Here is a 17351-nt window from a genome sequence, read left to right as displayed (position 1 = left end):
ATCTAACCTTAGTACTATCATGGCTCTCAAGGCTAAGTCAAACTACCATTCATGTCATCCAATCTTTCACATTGTCAAGTCTCTCAATGTCAGATCATGGAATTATCAACCATTTAATAACATTGATAATGGCCATGGATGTTATTATGATCAAACCTATCAATCAAGCTCGATCTTGTAGCATTTTACAATGTTAGTTAAATGTTACATGTCCTCAATTCATGTCATGTGTCCTTGGCATGTTATCATTTTCATCAATCAATCAATTTGACCATGGCTTTGGCCTATCTATCATCATCCTATTCAATCTCCATTATTGTCACATTTAATCAAAGGATACTGTCTCACTTATTTAATCAAAGTGGCCAATCATCTACTAATTTTCTCTATAGGATTAAATAACCCATAATTTAATCCTATGTCATTTTATTAATTGTTATTCCTAACTAACATCCTCAATTGAGTAATTTTATTAATTAATTGATTCATCATTCACAAACCATGGAAATTCTCAATTTCCTAACTCATATTTTCCACCATTAATTCCATTTTTTTACTAATTTTTATTTGTGTGGAATAATGAATTTTTAATTCAAATATTCTGCATAATATTGACATCATAATGACACATGGGCATGACACATCATGGATTCTCCCTTTACACTTGGCTAAGATATTTCATAATCCATATATTCTTATTCCTTATGTACATCCATATTTGGCTTTCATTTTCATAGATTCTTGGCTTTAAGTGGGTTTGAGGTATCATATGACACATCATAGATCCTCTTCCATTTATAGACACATTTATCTTCTAAAGCATCATATAATCCTACATTTGGCATCTTGTATCATATGCATCATTGTTTCTCAAAGGAATCTCTTGCCAAGTCATATATCCAAGGTGACAAGTCCAACGCTCTCATCTTTCATGTTGATTATAAAATGGGCATTCTTCCTCTCATTTCCAGTCCCTAAAATCTTAAGTCCTTGAGTCCCTAGTTTCTTATTCTTGGCTCTCTCTCTCTCTCTCTCTCTCTCTCTCTCTCTCAAGATAAAATTACATCTTCTAGTATTCTCATAGCATTATCACTACCATAGGTTTTTTCCTTCCTAATTGTATGCATTATAGAAAATTTGGAGCTACATCATATGGAGAAGAAAGAAGGACATGGGAGCTAGAAATGAAAGAGGGGGCTTTTACCATTGTGTTTTTTCCTTTTGTTTATTTGGCTTTCATTCTAGACTAGAGGGTTTCAATATATGTTTAGTGAGTTTGTGATCTTCTCATAGTATCTTAGACATTAGCCCATTTTCTTGTCCTACAATTAGTCATAGTGTCTAGCTAATGTTAGAAGTACCTCATGTACCCTAGTGGTCCTCATGCTAGTATGCCTATATAACCATATGCATACAGCATATCCTCCACTAGCTCCCTCTCTACAAGTGGATGAAATATTACAATGTGCTCGTATGCCTAGATTTGTAATAGTGTACCCTCAGTACTAAATCTCAACCCACCTCTATAGGCTACTTGATGTAGATAGTAATACAACATTACTAACATGCATGGGCCCCAGGAAAGATAGTAATACAACATCCCTAACATGCATGGGTCCTAAGAAAACATAGTCCCCTCCATAATCATCAACTCTAGCAGGCAGCCCCATCCAATGGGAAATCCATGCCCCTACCTATCCAATATCAATAGCTCACCGATTACCCAATAGATCACCACTATCAAATACTAATTGTGTACCACCAATAGGTCCCATCCAATCTCATAATCTCAGATCCCCAGCTTTGCATCTCAAAATCTGAACAATCAATGTAATGCTACTCGCCTAGTTGTTGGGTTATATACTACTAACTCCCCATGAATTGGTATCCTTAGGATGCACCATACATCCTCTAAGGTCATTACAGCCTCTCCTATCAATAAATGGAACAAACTAGTCACTAAGTGCCATCTCTCAGTCAATGTTATTAGTAGGGCTCTGTTGCCCCTCACCTCTGGCATAAAAGTATATGATATAAACCAAGACCAGCTAAGATCCCCCACCCACTAGCTATCATTTGGTGATGTAAGATAAGACCCTACGGCCTATGCCCCCTTTTTTTTAATAGGGGTAGATCCTCCTACATAATCATATAGCCTATGTCAACCTTCTATAGTTTTGTATCTAGTTTATCCTACTTTTGACCCAAGTTTGACCTACTTTGACTCTAGTTTGACTAAGTTTTACTTATTTCTAAGAATTTTTGACTAATTTGACTTATGTTTTGAACTCTTTCTAGGGGTTTTAACATGTCTACTAAATTTTAGGTTATTTCAAGCTCATTTGCATCATTTTGACCCTATCCTATCCATCCGTCAGCCTTTTTCCTCCATCTAAACTAGGTTTGACTAGGTTTGACTTTTTTCTAACCATTCTGACCTAAGTTAATCTACTTTTTCAACTCTTCCTAGGGTTTTGAATATGTGGTCCAAGTTTTGGGTCATTTTGAGTCTGTTTGACCCTTTTGGGCCCTTTGCATTGTTCTCTATCAACATTTACCTAAGTTTGCCTACATCTACCCTAAGTTTGACCAATTTTGACCACTTTGACCACCTTTGACTACATTTTAACACTATTATAACATCCCCCTAGGGTCATGATAGTCTACCTTGAGTTTTAGGTCAATCTGGGCCCATCTAGACCTCATTCGGAGCCCTAGAGCATCCTAGGGCGCAGTTGGGGCCCCCAACTATGCCCATGGCACACTTGGTCATACCAAGTGTGCTCAGTGCACACTTGGGCATCCCAAGTCTGCCTACTATGTAGTTGGCTGCATTTTGGGCATAGTTGGGGCATTTTGATGCCTAACCTGGCCTCAAAATCCCCATTTGACCCTACTTGACCCTGATTGAATCCTAAGTGCCTAAAAAGCATAAAAAGCACAAAGAAGGCCTTGATGTACTCATCATAGGTCCTATGTCTACCCATCATCAATAGGTACACAATCATTCACCATGGTGTTGCTCCCTAGGTAACCGATCCATTATGTTTGCTCTAGAGAAAAGTAAAGGTGAAAATGACTTTCAAAACCCTATCCAAGCCTTTTTATATTTTCTTCTACCTAGATGGATGTGCAAGAGGCCTTTTCTATGTTGGTCACAATGCCTTATTGCACTCTAGAACCCATAACTTTCATGTTTTAGCTCTAATTTGCAATCTATCAGTTGCTATGGTTTTTTCTTCTCACTGTCAATGAAATTGACCTATCATATACCTATGTAGGTCAATTTCTTGAGGGGGCACTAATATATATCACCATTATGGGGCATGTTGTTATGAATTTTTCTTCAACATTCTTTGACACAAAACTCTAAATCACATTGTATCAAAGAGGGGAAAATGTAGATTCTCAAAAATGGTTTGCATCTATGGTTTCATCATATTTTCATACTAACTCATTCCACTTTATCATTCCACTAACTCCAATATTTTGGCCAACTTGATCATATCTCAATAGTGTCTTTCATCTTTTTTATCCTCTTTTACATCAATTCCATATCATTTTGAAACTATTTCAAATCAACTCAAAATCATATCAAATCAAATTGGAATCACCCCCAAATCAATGCAGAATCACCCAAAATTAGTCTTAATCAACCTAGAATGTGTCAAACATCCCATATCTATCATCATTTGTCCAATACTAGGAATTTTTGTGGCTTTTAGTCCCTTGGAAACCTATCAATCTATCAAATCTTATCAATTTGACTTTAGTATTGTCATGGCTCTCAGTGCTAGGTCAAACTATCATTCACATCATTTAATATTTCACATTGTCAAGTCTCTTAGTGTTGGATCATGGCATTATCAACCATTTAATAACATTGATAGTGTCCATCAATGTTATTATGATCAACCCTATCAACCAAGTTTGATCCTGTAGCATTTTACAATGTCAATTAAATTTTATGTGTCCTCAATTCATGTCATGTGTCCTTGGCATGTTATCAATTTCATCAATCAATAAATTTGACCATGGCTTTGGCCTATCCATCATCATCGTAGTCGATCTCCATTATCATCAAATTTCATCAAAGGATACTGTCACAGTTATTTAATCAAAATGGCCAATCATCTACTAATTTTCTCTATAGGATTAAATAACCCATAATTTAATCCTATGTCATTTTATTAATTTTTCTTCCTAACTAAAATCCTCAATTAATTAATTTTATTAATTAATTGATTCATAATTCGCAAACGATGAAAATTCTCAATTTCCTAACTCATTTTTTCCACCCTTAATTCCATTTTTTACTAATTTCTATTTGTGTGGAATAATAGATTTTTAATTCAAATATTCCACATAATATTGACATCATCATGACACATAGGCACGACACATCATGGATTCTCCCTTTATACTTGGCTAAGATATGTCATAATCCATATATTCTTATTCCTTATGCACATCCACATTTGGCTTCCATTGTCATAAATTCTTGGCTTTGAGTGGGTTTGAGGTGTCATATGACACGTCGTAGATCCTCTTCCATTTATAGCCATCTTTGACTTACAAAGCATCATACAATCCTACATTTGGCATCTTGTGCCATATGCATCATGGATTCTCAAAGGAATATCTTGCCAAGTTGCATATCCAAAGTGAAAAGTCCAATTCTCTCATCTTTCATGTTGATTATAAAATGAGCATTCTTCATCTCATTTCCAGTCCCTAAAATCTTAATTCCTTGAGTCCCTAGTTTCTTAGTCTTGGCTCTCTCTCTCTCTCTCTCTCTCTCTCTCTCTCTCTCTCTCTCTCTCTCTCTCTCTCTCTCTCTCTCTCGCTAAAATCACATCTTCTAGTGTTCTCATAGTATTATCACTACGATAGGTTTTTTTCTTCCTAATTGTGTGCATTATAGGCAATTTGGAGCTACATCATATGGAGAAGAAAGAAGGACATGGGAGCTACAAATGAAAAAGGGGGTTTTTAACATTGTGTTTCTTCCTTTTGTTTATTTGGCTTTCATGGTAGACTAGAGGGTGTCAATATATGTTTAGTGAGTTTTTTATTTGCTCATAATATGTTAGACATTAGCCCATTTTCTAGTCCTACAATACCCATATGCACTTCTCACAAAGTAGTTTGGGAGTCATCATATTCCAAACAACATAAGAGAGTGTTGTAAAAAACTCATCAATATAGGGTGTCAGCAACTAATGTGTAAAAAGATGGTTCATGAAGGAAGGTTCACTTTTTTTTTTGGGATAGGTTAGATGGTAAGACATCATCTTTCAAGTAGGAATATATTTTTCCATAAATTGGATAATCTTGACCCTCAAGATGACATATAATTCTAGAATCAAGATCATCATAGGAAGGATAAGAAAGAGATTCCACTAAGAAATCAAAATGTTCTTGTGTGTCATCCATATCAAGCAATGAAGAAATTATTTCCATGGCATCTAAAGCTTTATTATCCTATCATAGAATCTTCTCAAATGTGATCATTATGAAATACTATTTGGAGTCATCCACCATACATTTATATGGTAATAAATTATCATCTTTGGTTTGATACTTAGCAGTAACTTGATTAATGATCAACTATGAGTATCCATTGTACTACCATTTTAAGTCCTATCATCAATGCTTCATTTTATACCATTTTATTCATATAGAGAAATAACAACTTATAGGACTTGGGTGTTGTGCATCCTTGTGGGGTAACAAATAATACTTCTACTCTAGAACCATTTTGGGTGTATGATCCATCAAAGTTCAATATCCAAGTTTGTATAGATAATTTCATGATTTCTATATTTGGGAATTCACCATGTATATGATGTTCATCTGATAATGGTGCATATGCTAATTGTTTCACAATAACTTGTCCCTTTATGTCCTTTCAATCCACATACTCTATGTAAAACTCACTTAGCACCATAACCCACTTTGCCAATTTCCTTGTCAATGTTGATTTACTAAGTAAATACTTTAAGGGATTGGCCTTTGCAATTAGCTTGAATATATGAGATAACATGTAATTTCATATTTTTTGTGAAGAAAAAACTACTACAAGGCATTCTCACTCAATTGATGAATAGTTATGTTTGTAATCTAGTAAAGTGTGACTGATATAATAAATAACCTTCTCTCTTCCTTCATCATCTTGTTTTCCCATTAAGGATCCCAAAGAATTTTTAGTAATTGATATGTATAACAAGAGTGGTTTTCTAGGTATAGGTGACATCAATTTTGGTGGATTTCTTAGGTATTGCTTTATCTTGTCAAAATCTTGTTAACAAAAAGCATCTCATTGAAATGGTACATTCTTGTGTAATAAATGGATGACTTTTGTCTAGCAACTGTGAAACAAATATTTTGATGGATTGCAACTATCCTTGTAATGATCTCAACTGACTTATATTTTTTGGTGGTGACATCTCCATTAATTATTTAACTTTTTCAGGATAAACTTCTATCCCTTTTGTAGGAATTATGTATCCCAACAATTTTATAGATGTAATATCAAAGTGTCTTTCTTAGGATTCAATCTAACATTGTAGTTATCCATTATGGTAAATATCTTATCCAAAACTTTCAAATGATCTTCTTTTTTTTTAATTTTCCTAGAATTTCATCAAAATAATATTCCATTATGGCATGCATCATGTCATGGAAAATTATATTCATAGCCCTTTGATAAGTAGCACTTGTCTAAAAGACATTACATTCCAACAATAAGTTCCCTAAGGACAAATAAAGGTGGTCTTCTCCTGGTATTCTCATGCAACCTTTATTTTATTATAACCAAAGAATTCTTTCATTAATGAAAACATTTCATGTCCTCTTGTAAGATCTAATTATGTCAATTTGGGCAAGGGAAAATCATCTTTTGGACAAGCCTTGTTAAGATTTTTGAAATTTGTACATATTTTGATAGATTTTTCTAGCTTTGGAATAGGAACAATATTTGATATTCACTCTGAATAATCAATTTCTCTAATAGACCATTCATCCAGTAATTTATTCATCTCTTCTTTGACTAGGAGTGTAATATGTGGATGCATCTTTCTAATTTTTTGGTTCATTTGTTAGATCCTTGGAGATATAGATAAATGGTACATTACAGGTTTGGATCCAAACTAGGAATATCAATATATGACCATGCAAATTTTATTTTTTAGATATCAAAAAATATAGAAATTGTTCTCTTTGTGATTTTGAGAAAGATGCAACTACCTTTAGAATATGTTAAGATTCCTCTATTCCAATATTAATAGGGACTGTTAGTTTAATGAGTATCATTAATTTCTATCAATATAAATAATTAGGAAGAATCTCAATCATTTTATCCTTAGGCATCTCAGAGAGGTTTTCACCCTCAAACATGTCTTTTCTTTTCACTATTTTTGGATATAATACTACCACAGAGTGGTTTTCACCATTATATCTATTGATTATTTTTACATTTTTATGACTAAAAGGATTAGCACTCTCACCAAAGTAATCCATGTCATTGATTTCAATAGGAAACCCTATCTTGTGATCTCCCAATGGTAAATGATCTATGATCCCAAGATAGTTTATAATTGCATCATCATTATGGAAAACATCAAGTTTAGGAATAGGAGGTGAATCCCAATCTATAAGCTCAAGATGTAAAATTGGCAATGGATCATTTGGGTCCAATTTGAAGGTGGTAATGGTATTCATGGAGAAATTCTTAAGATTTATGAATGTATCGGCAAGGTCTATTTCCATATTCTCATTTGAAATGTCTGATTCATTGTAAATCTCTCTTTCCTCATAGTTTTCACAATTAGCATAATATGTGATTAAATCTAATGATTTTGACTGTGAACTTTAACCCTCATGGTACAATCTAATATAATTATTAACAACATCTATTTTCATATCTTTAGTGATAATACATGGCTCATCCCATTCATAAGCATTAGAATCATCCTCATTAGCATTACTATCATCTTGTTTATCTCTAATTTGGTTGAGAAATTCAAGTGTAACCTTTTGTATTCCTTTGGATATACTCATTTGATTTGGTCTATATCCCATTCCTATGGTATCTCTTTGATAATTTAGATTCTTTAAATTTGGTTGTAAGACACCTTCTCTTTACAAACTGATAGGTCAACTTCCTTTGTATCACATTTTTGCTAAGATAGCATATCATTTTCCATAATGTTCAAGTGATATGTTTTCATACTTGATAATATCTTGTTTCTTCTCCCTATAGATAAATTTCTCAAAAAAATGTTGTTTTCTTCATTAGTCAAAGTTCCCCCGCTTATTATAGTGGCAAAAAGAGTAGTGGGAGGGAGTTCCAACTTTTTTTCTTTTATCAATTATATCCCATATGATCTAGGAGATAGGGATAATTCTATGGTACCAATTTTTTCCCCAAGTTATATTCTCCCATGTTTTGTTATTTGACATCAACCTTTAGGTTGAACAACTTAGAAGTAGATACTACATTACTAAGGTCATGAGTGATAAATGCTAATATAGCTCAATTATGTAGTACTAAAGATTATGTTGATGGTTTCACTATATTTCAATACTAAAAAGGATTTGGATATTAGATTGTGCTATTGTGTCCATTATGAGGAAACTTCAAACATTAATGAAATACTGAGGGTATTGCTTCCATAGAGTGAATCCAAGGATGTCCTAATAGAATGTTATGTATTTCATATCAAAAACTTAACAAGGTACATCTTTGAATAGAGGACCAACTCTTATAGGTAAAATCATTGGTCCTTTCAATTCCCTTTCTTACTCATAATAAGCTTTAATTATGATTTTCTTTTTAGGATCCACAACATTTTTAGAAAATCCTAAAGCAAGGACTAGTTTTAAATTATAGATATTCAAGCCAACTTCTCCATCTATGAGAACTCTTTTGATTTTGTGATTTTGTACAATGACATCAATATGGAGTGGAGCTTTATGAGGTTGATGAATGGAAAGATTATCATGTTCTATAAAAGATATGAAATGTGGTGTGGTCAAATTTCCCACCATAACTTGGAATTGATCATGATCTAGATTCATGGGATTGTGGTTTCTAGAAGAGCTCTTTTAAGAATTTTTCTATGGTATATTAAAAACTATAAAAGTTCTAATGAATCCAAAATGTTATATTGCTTTGATAACTCAGATGTAGACTTTGGTACATATATAAATTTTTTTTGAGAAATAGATGGTCTAGATAAGACACCTTGTAGTGTGACCTTGGCTTGATTTCTACTGGTAACATTAACATGTTTGGATTCATCCTTCTCATGAAATTTAATGTCATTGGCATAATACTAAGAAGGATCACATTTAGTTATGTTTTTAATGTACATGTAGGATGTTTCATTGTAACTAGCTTGATTGTCACTTTTATTATTGGAGAAATTTCCTTCCTCATGATCTAGAAGTGGATATTTGAACGCAGTATGTGTCTCATTTGAGGTATGTGTATCAATCTTTACTTCAACACTCTCTACCAAATCTTGTATCACATTCTTCAACCTTTCAAAATCATTATTTTATGTCCCTTTTCTCTATGAAACTCATAATAGTCATCATCATTCCACCATGATGGTTTCACTTTTGGTTCATAATTTCTCACTTCAGGAAGTGTGTAGAGTTTCTTGCGATTAACTTCCTCAAAGCTGATTCAAGAGAAGGGGCTAGCACCACTACTTGGAATAACCTACTTTATCACTTTAATAGTTCCTTTGATACACCCTTTGGCACTCCTAGGGTAGAGGATGTACATTAAAATTGCACACTTCTCTAAACCCTTCCATCCAAAGTATTCCATAGATTGGAGAGCTTGAATGAAAGCTTAGAGCTCCCTAGTCATGGAGTACAAAGGTGTGTGTATAAGGATAGAAATAGCTCTTAGTTGAGCCTTAGATATGCAACCCTTGCTAGTCAACCATGAAATGGGAGATTATTTAGACAAAAGAAAGAGTTCTAGTGTCAAGGAACTCTCAAATATGCTATGCAAGAATGAATTTGTGTTAAGATGATATGCACAATGCAACTAAACTAAGAAAAATGAGAGTGTTACATCCATGCTAATTAAGATAAGTGATCTATGATATTAAAAAAGGAAACTAAGCTATTGTAAATGAGCTAAACTACTATGAAATGCAAATAATGAGACAAGAGGATAGAAGTTCTCCACAAAGTGCTCCAAGAAAACCCATAAGTAAACTTGTAGCATAACATTAGCTCAAAAACTAAATCCTTAGAGAAGGAGAGAGATCTCCCTTTCATAAGTGTATGGATGATTGAGATCAAGATCAATAAATGAGATGATCAAGGTTGGGGGTTGAATGTTGACATGATCCATGTGCAACATCATTTCTAGCAATGAGAGAAAGTTGACTTTTCATGTGAGACAGTCTTTTCTTTTTATTTGTAAATAGGAAAAAGACTTCATGGATGCATATTACAGTGGGTTAGAATAATGGGGTCTTTTATTTAATTAAAAGGGGACATGTTCTTTTAATCAAATATGGGCTTAGGATATTATAGTCAAACTATAGGTTAAAATCAAATAAATTAATCTTTAGTAATTTATCCTAAGAAAATGATTAAATAATCCAAAATACTAAGAAGGGGGCTAATAATCTAAGTGACCATTTTTAGGTGATTAAAATTTCCCCTCTTTGACTTATTTGTTATCAATTTGGAAGCCCATTATGTCAAAGAATAAAGAATACAAGTAGGTAGCAATAGATAGAGAGATATGATTTCAAAGAACAAAAATGTAGAATTAGATAGCAAGTCCTAAATGTACAACCTAGTAGTGACATTATTGGACACTAAGAGAGAGAGAGAGAGAGAGAAAGAGATGATATCAATACTCAAAAAGAGTACTAACATAAAGAAAAGAAGATAGATCGAGAGCAAATGGTATGCTCCTAATAAATAGAAAGCTATAGCAAGCAAGCGATGATAGAATATTCCTACCCCCTTAGGATCAAAATTGAAATGAGGTAAAGGGGATGAAAAAATAAGGAAGGTATGATAAAATTGAGATAAGGTAAGGTCCATGATGATATATAAGTGATTGAAACTAAAGAGTGATCAGTGATCATAGAATGTCCCAGTTTTACTAGAGTTGACCAAGAAGGATAAACTATGAAAAGTAGGTCAAATTGAGTAGAAAGATGATATGAGGTGAATTGGAGTAGGTAAGAATTGTAGAAATTGTAAAGGCATGGATAAATGAAGATGTCCTAGTGAATATTTTAAGATTAGACCTCAAAAGGTTAGCCAACTACATAGAAGGAGACATAACTTTAAAATATGATTTTGACCATCAAAATGAACTTTGATTTTGATTTTAATCCCAAAAATGGATTGAGGATGTCAAAATTAGCTAAGGTCAAAAAGGATAATTAAGAGATCCAAAAGGTTAGATAAATGTGATGATAAGACTAACCACTTGTGATGATAGGATAGGAAAGAGATGAGTGAAAGCCAAGAGAAGATGCCAAGATATGATCAAGAAGAAGTAAGAGAAGATGAATGTAGTTAGCTGATGTGTCCATGAAAGATTAAGAGAGTGTTCTTTCCATATCTAAAATTCAATACTAAGCTAGAATGATCTTACAAATTAAAACTAATATGTAAAGTGGTTTACTTGCAAGAGACACATAATTTTTAGACTCTAATTTCATCATTAAGCGTTATTAGGGACATCAAAAGATCATCCAATATTCACTAGTATAACTATGAGGATATGAATATGATCTATATCAGATAGGTATGTGGGAATCCAACCTAATTAAGCATCAAAGACATGTGGGACAAGATGACAAATATAGTTAGATTCCCTAAGTTTAGTATAGCAAGATTAACCCTATATTAGGGAATAAGCACTAGGATAACCCAAAATTGTGGTCTTGCAAAAATAGAAAAGGATGATACATTATAGGCCCAAAGTGACAAGTAGGACAAGCGCAAATATCTCAACACCTTATGCCCACAAGAATAAAACAATTAAAACATGTCCCATGCCCCCAATCTTCTAGTCCACGGCATCCTTGAAAGACTATTAGGGAGGGAACACTCAAAAAAGAAATCATCATAGACAACACACAAAGAAAATAAAGTTCAACATGTCTTAGCAAGTTTAATTTTTAAGTGTGTGTGTGTGTGTGTGTGTGTGTGTGTGTGTGTGTGTGTGTGTGTGTGTGTGTGTGTGTGTGTGTGTGTGTGTGTGTGTGTGTGTGTGTGTGTGTGTGTGTCACATGGCCATTTCTTCAAGACTCACATATGATAGTGAGAAATATCATATCATCCTAGACCATAGGTAAGATATCCAAAAAGTGTTGATAAATACTTGATGTTAAGGGGGAAGTGTTGAGAAACACTACGTTAGATAAATTTCCAGAGAAATTCTAACACACAAGAGGATTTTGATAAGCTAAGTAGGTGTGCCTTCTAGATGAGGACAAGGGTTGCTTCCAAGCTAGGAAAGATATCATGAAATGAATGAGCATTAAGTGAGACTGATAGAAATAGGTGTGAGGGTCTCAAGTAGTGCCTGTTTCCAAGTTTTCACCACTTGGCAAATTTTTTTAGGACTTTTTGCAAAAAAAAAGGATTGATTTTTTTGGAAATGCATCAAAGTTCCTATTGCTAGGTTTTCACTAAGATGCTCTTTTTTAGGAGATTTTCTATTTTTTAGGATTTTTTCAGCATCATATTTGATATTTTTTTTTAAGATCATAGGATAATGTACAAATGGTTGAGCCATGAGAGCCTTAAGCATAGAACTTCTTTAGGTGTGGGATATTGATAGGCTCAAAGACTTGTTCCCCTTCTTGAGTAGAAAGTTGATAAACACCATATCCAAATATGGTCGTAAAGATGTAAGGACCTAACCAATTAAGCTCAAATTGTCCCTTCAATTCCATGTTCTTTGATAAAGAGATTTGATTTCAAAAGAAAGAAAAAACACAAAATTAGATAGCAAGTCCTAAATGCACAACCTAGTAGTGACAGTATTGAACACTAGGAGAGAGAAGTGATATAAGAACTCAAGAAGAATACTAACATCAAGAAATCATAATAAATTAAAAGAAAATGGAAAGGTCAAGCATATGCTCTTGAGAAATATATAGATATAACAAGCAAGCCATTATTAAATATTCATGTCCCCTTAGGATCAAAATAAAAATGAGGTAAAGAAAATTTAGGAATGAGAAAGATTTGATCAAATTGAGATAGAGCAAGGTTCGTGATGATAAAACTATGATTAAAACCAAAGAGTGTCCATAAGGAAGTGATAGAGTGTCCCAACTTGACTAGAGTTGACCAAGAAGGATAAACTATGAAAGTTAGGTCAAATCGAGTATAAAGATGGTCAAGAAGTGAAATGATGTGAATTGAAGTGAGTAAGAAGTGTAGAAATGATGAAGACATGAAAACATGAAGATGCCTTAGTGAAGATTTGAAGATTAGACCTCAAAAGGTCATCTAACTACATAGAAGAGGATAGAATTTGAAAATATGATTTTGACCAGCAAGATGAACTTAGATTTCAAATTTGATCCCAGAAATGGATCCAAGATGTCAAAATTAGCTAAAGTTGCAATTTTTGTAGAATTCCAAGGATTTTTAAAATGGGTCAAAATTAGGTTAAAGGACTATATAAGGGGTTCAAGGGTTATTTTCAACTCATTTTATCTTTTGTGAATTTGAGATCTTTTGAGTGGTTTAAGAGAAAGTGATGGCTTTAGCAGGCACTCCAACTTACTGCCACCATTTTGAGTGCAATCAATTGTACAACTAACCTACAGACTACAAGGCCCTAGTAAGTTTTCAAAAAAATTGATCTTTTTCATCATTTAATGCTCTTTTTAGCATTTTTTTATGGTGTTTAATGCATTTTGTACAAAATATTATGTAATACTTAAATCATTGCATGCCTATCATAAGAAGTATCATGTGATACTTTAGATGACCAAAATGTATCGCATGGGCATTATGAGATGTACCATATGGGAAGCACCCAAATCATGTACAACACAATGTGAAGTATCATCAAAGCTAAAAGTATCACACATGTAGTTTAAGAAATATTGCACGACACTATATCAATAGAATGTATCGTACAATTATTATAAGTCTCACACAACTAATTTTTGAGCATTTTTCCATGTTTAGATGTATATTTTGAGGATGTGACTATTTTTTTCCTTCATGTTTAGTTTTTTATGATGTCACTTGATCTATTATGGTTAATACTGAGGCTTCATTGTTGCTTGTTTTGATTATGCAAATAGATTTCTTGACATTGTTGATCAGATCCCCCAAGGTGGTTGGGTTACTTGTCATTTGCCACATAGATGATGATGAGATTGAAGCAATAGAGAGCATGGGTTTAAGTTGGTTTCTGCACATGCCCCATATTCAGGTAAACCATGCGTTATTGACAACATTGGCCAAGAGGTGGCATAGTGAGCATAACACCTTCCATTTTCCAACTAGTGAGGCCATGATCACCCTCAAGGATGTGTATCACATCCTACGTATTCCATGTCATGAGGATTCAATGAGTGTGATAGATATGTCTTGAGATTTTTTCTTTTAGGTTCCTAATTTTTATATGAGGCATACTAATGTAAGCTTTTGCATGTCATAGGTTTACTATGGTTAGACCCCAATAGAGGGTAGATTAGTGGTACATCATTTTTTTGAGGATTTCACCATCCTAGACCACCATCTCAATTGGGAGAGACTCATAGATGAGTATGGGGATTAGTATCCCTTAGCCTTCCTCATGTGTTCACTAGTTTCCCAAGCTCTTGTAATTGACAAGAGCTAGAAGGGTACATGGGTTTTATAATAGATGAAGATAATCACTATTGGAATTATAGATAGAGTAACTAAGAGTGGGGGTGAATTAGTTACCAAAAAAACAAATCCATAGATCCCTTAGATGTCTTTAATACTTATTTACTATTGATACTTGATAAACATTGTAAGAATGTTGTAACTTGGTAGATTAACTAGTTGTTGGTCATCTAGCATTTGTAATTATTAATATGCATGCAAAAGTTAAATAAAATGAACACAAGACACCAGATTTAATGTGGAAACCCAATATGAGAAAAACCACCAAGTAACTAGCTATTAATTTTTCACTCTTCTAAAGTGAGCCCTATTAGGAGCCAACCCTGTTAAAGGTTACAATACACATTGTTAGGTGTGACCCTGTTAGAGGATTTGATCACCCTATTAGGAGTGGCCTTGCTAGAGGTCTTTAGGACAATTCAACTAAACTATCACCTTGTTAGAGGATCTACAAAATGATTGTTAAACCAACTCTATTAAGAGATTTGAAATCATTGCTACAATTGTTAGAAAGTAACAATGATATGACCTTCATTGACCTAAATTAAGATGCAACTAGTTTTTCTGATTACAGGTCTCTGTTTATCATATATCCTCCTTGATCAAGTATAGCTTTGTTGTTCCTCAATTATCTCTAATCATTCTTCAAAATTTGCTTCTACAATAATCAGTCTTCATCTCACATCAAGTCCATCACTCACACTTAGAATTCACAACTTGACTTATTATTTATACCATTCAGATTATCAAGTTGGCTCATTCATATGTTACATTTACCAATAAACCATACATTAGTTGGCTACAAATATTACTTTAGAAAAATGGACTTTATTTCAAAAATCAATGAAATTCTTCACTAGCCGACCCTGCTTGGTAGATACTGCTTCCAAAAATTTCCTGAGTTAATCATCTTAACTTGGTTAACATTACAACTTCTAAAAAATCCTTGGGTTACCAAGTTAACTCGATAAGAGCTAAATTTCTTCTTCGTTTGTAAGAGCTCGGTAAGAACTATTTCTTCCATATTTCCCTTTGATGACCGAGTGAGCTTGGTAACAACTATTTACTTGGTAGACACTACAAATTTTTTTTACTAACCTTCTAAGCTTGGTAGACTATATCCTTTACCTTGATAACCAACTAAGCTTAGTAGACTTTATCATTTGCCTTGCTGATCAATTGAGCTTGGTAGACTCTATCCTTTTCCTTGATGACTAACTGAGCTTGGTAGACTCGGTTTGATGACTGATATGACATTTGTGTGATATCAAAGACAATACACAATTCAAAAATTGTATCCAAAAAATCACACCATTATCTTTCTTAAGGATACCATATCTATTTGAAGACTACCTAATCCATCATGAAATACATTTGAATTGTCAACCCAGGGATGTAGGACTTGAAATGGGTTAGCACAATATGTGCACTAAGTTCCTTTAAGAGTATTAACACCTATGTTGTAAGAAGATAAAATGCATGAAAGGAATCTATATCACTGATATAGATTGGTAAACACACTTGGACTAACAATGGATAGCTAAGGAAAGCTTTGAAAAATGAATCTAAACTAGATAACAATTCAAACATCCACCATGATCATTTTTCGCAAGTACTGCAAGAACTTTCACAGTAATAATGTTGCAAGAGTAATATAGTAAATCTATCTTGAAATAGGAAATTTCAAGGAATGAATCTACTCTACCTAAATCTATTCCACCTCCCAAGTGGGCCCCCTTGGTTGGCTTCAACTAACTAAGAACACAACAAGTATTCCAAAATCACTCTCTCATTAAAATTTTTCTTTGATTACATCATTAAATAATTCATGAAGAATAGAAAAGAGTAACTTCCAAACCTTAAATTAGCATTGTCTACTTTTTCATTCCCTCCACTAAGATGATCCCCAAAATCCATTATATAGAGGATTGGGTACTTATTAAAAACATGACATAAAATTCGTGAACAAACATTGCCAAAAAAGAAGGTGAAATGTCAACCATGACATAGAACATTGATTAAGCAATAGAATAGAAGCTCATAGGCAATATAGCAAGTCAACTCTTCTTGGTTTTTCTAGAACAATAACTCCTCTACAGGTGTGGCTTATCTATAGGAATTAATCTGTGCTTTCTTGGCCATGATAAGTCTTCATTATCTTCCTTCCTTTAATATAGTAACCACCACTCTTTGCACTACTTCTCCATTTCTTGAAAATTAGAAACATCTAAAACACATATGCATGATAACATTCCTACTCTTATTCAAATATTAGAACATAGCTTAAAATATTTATATGAAATACTACATTCTATGTATAATGTTAAGCAAAGTATGTCATATATTAAGCAAAGTATGTCATATCCACTATCCATAGGTTTAATAAGTTCTAGTTGTATTCGACATAAGTTCACAAGATATTTAAAACAAATGTTTTGGAAATTTTTTTTACA

The sequence above is a fragment of the Cupressus sempervirens genome, chromosome 9 (assembly GCF_028749045.1).
Source record: "Cupressus sempervirens isolate cs-2001-9-10 chromosome 9, ASM2874904v1, whole genome shotgun sequence".
Taxonomy (NCBI): domain Eukaryota; kingdom Viridiplantae; phylum Streptophyta; class Pinopsida; order Cupressales; family Cupressaceae; genus Cupressus; species Cupressus sempervirens.
This window is presented reverse-complemented; position numbering follows the sequence as displayed.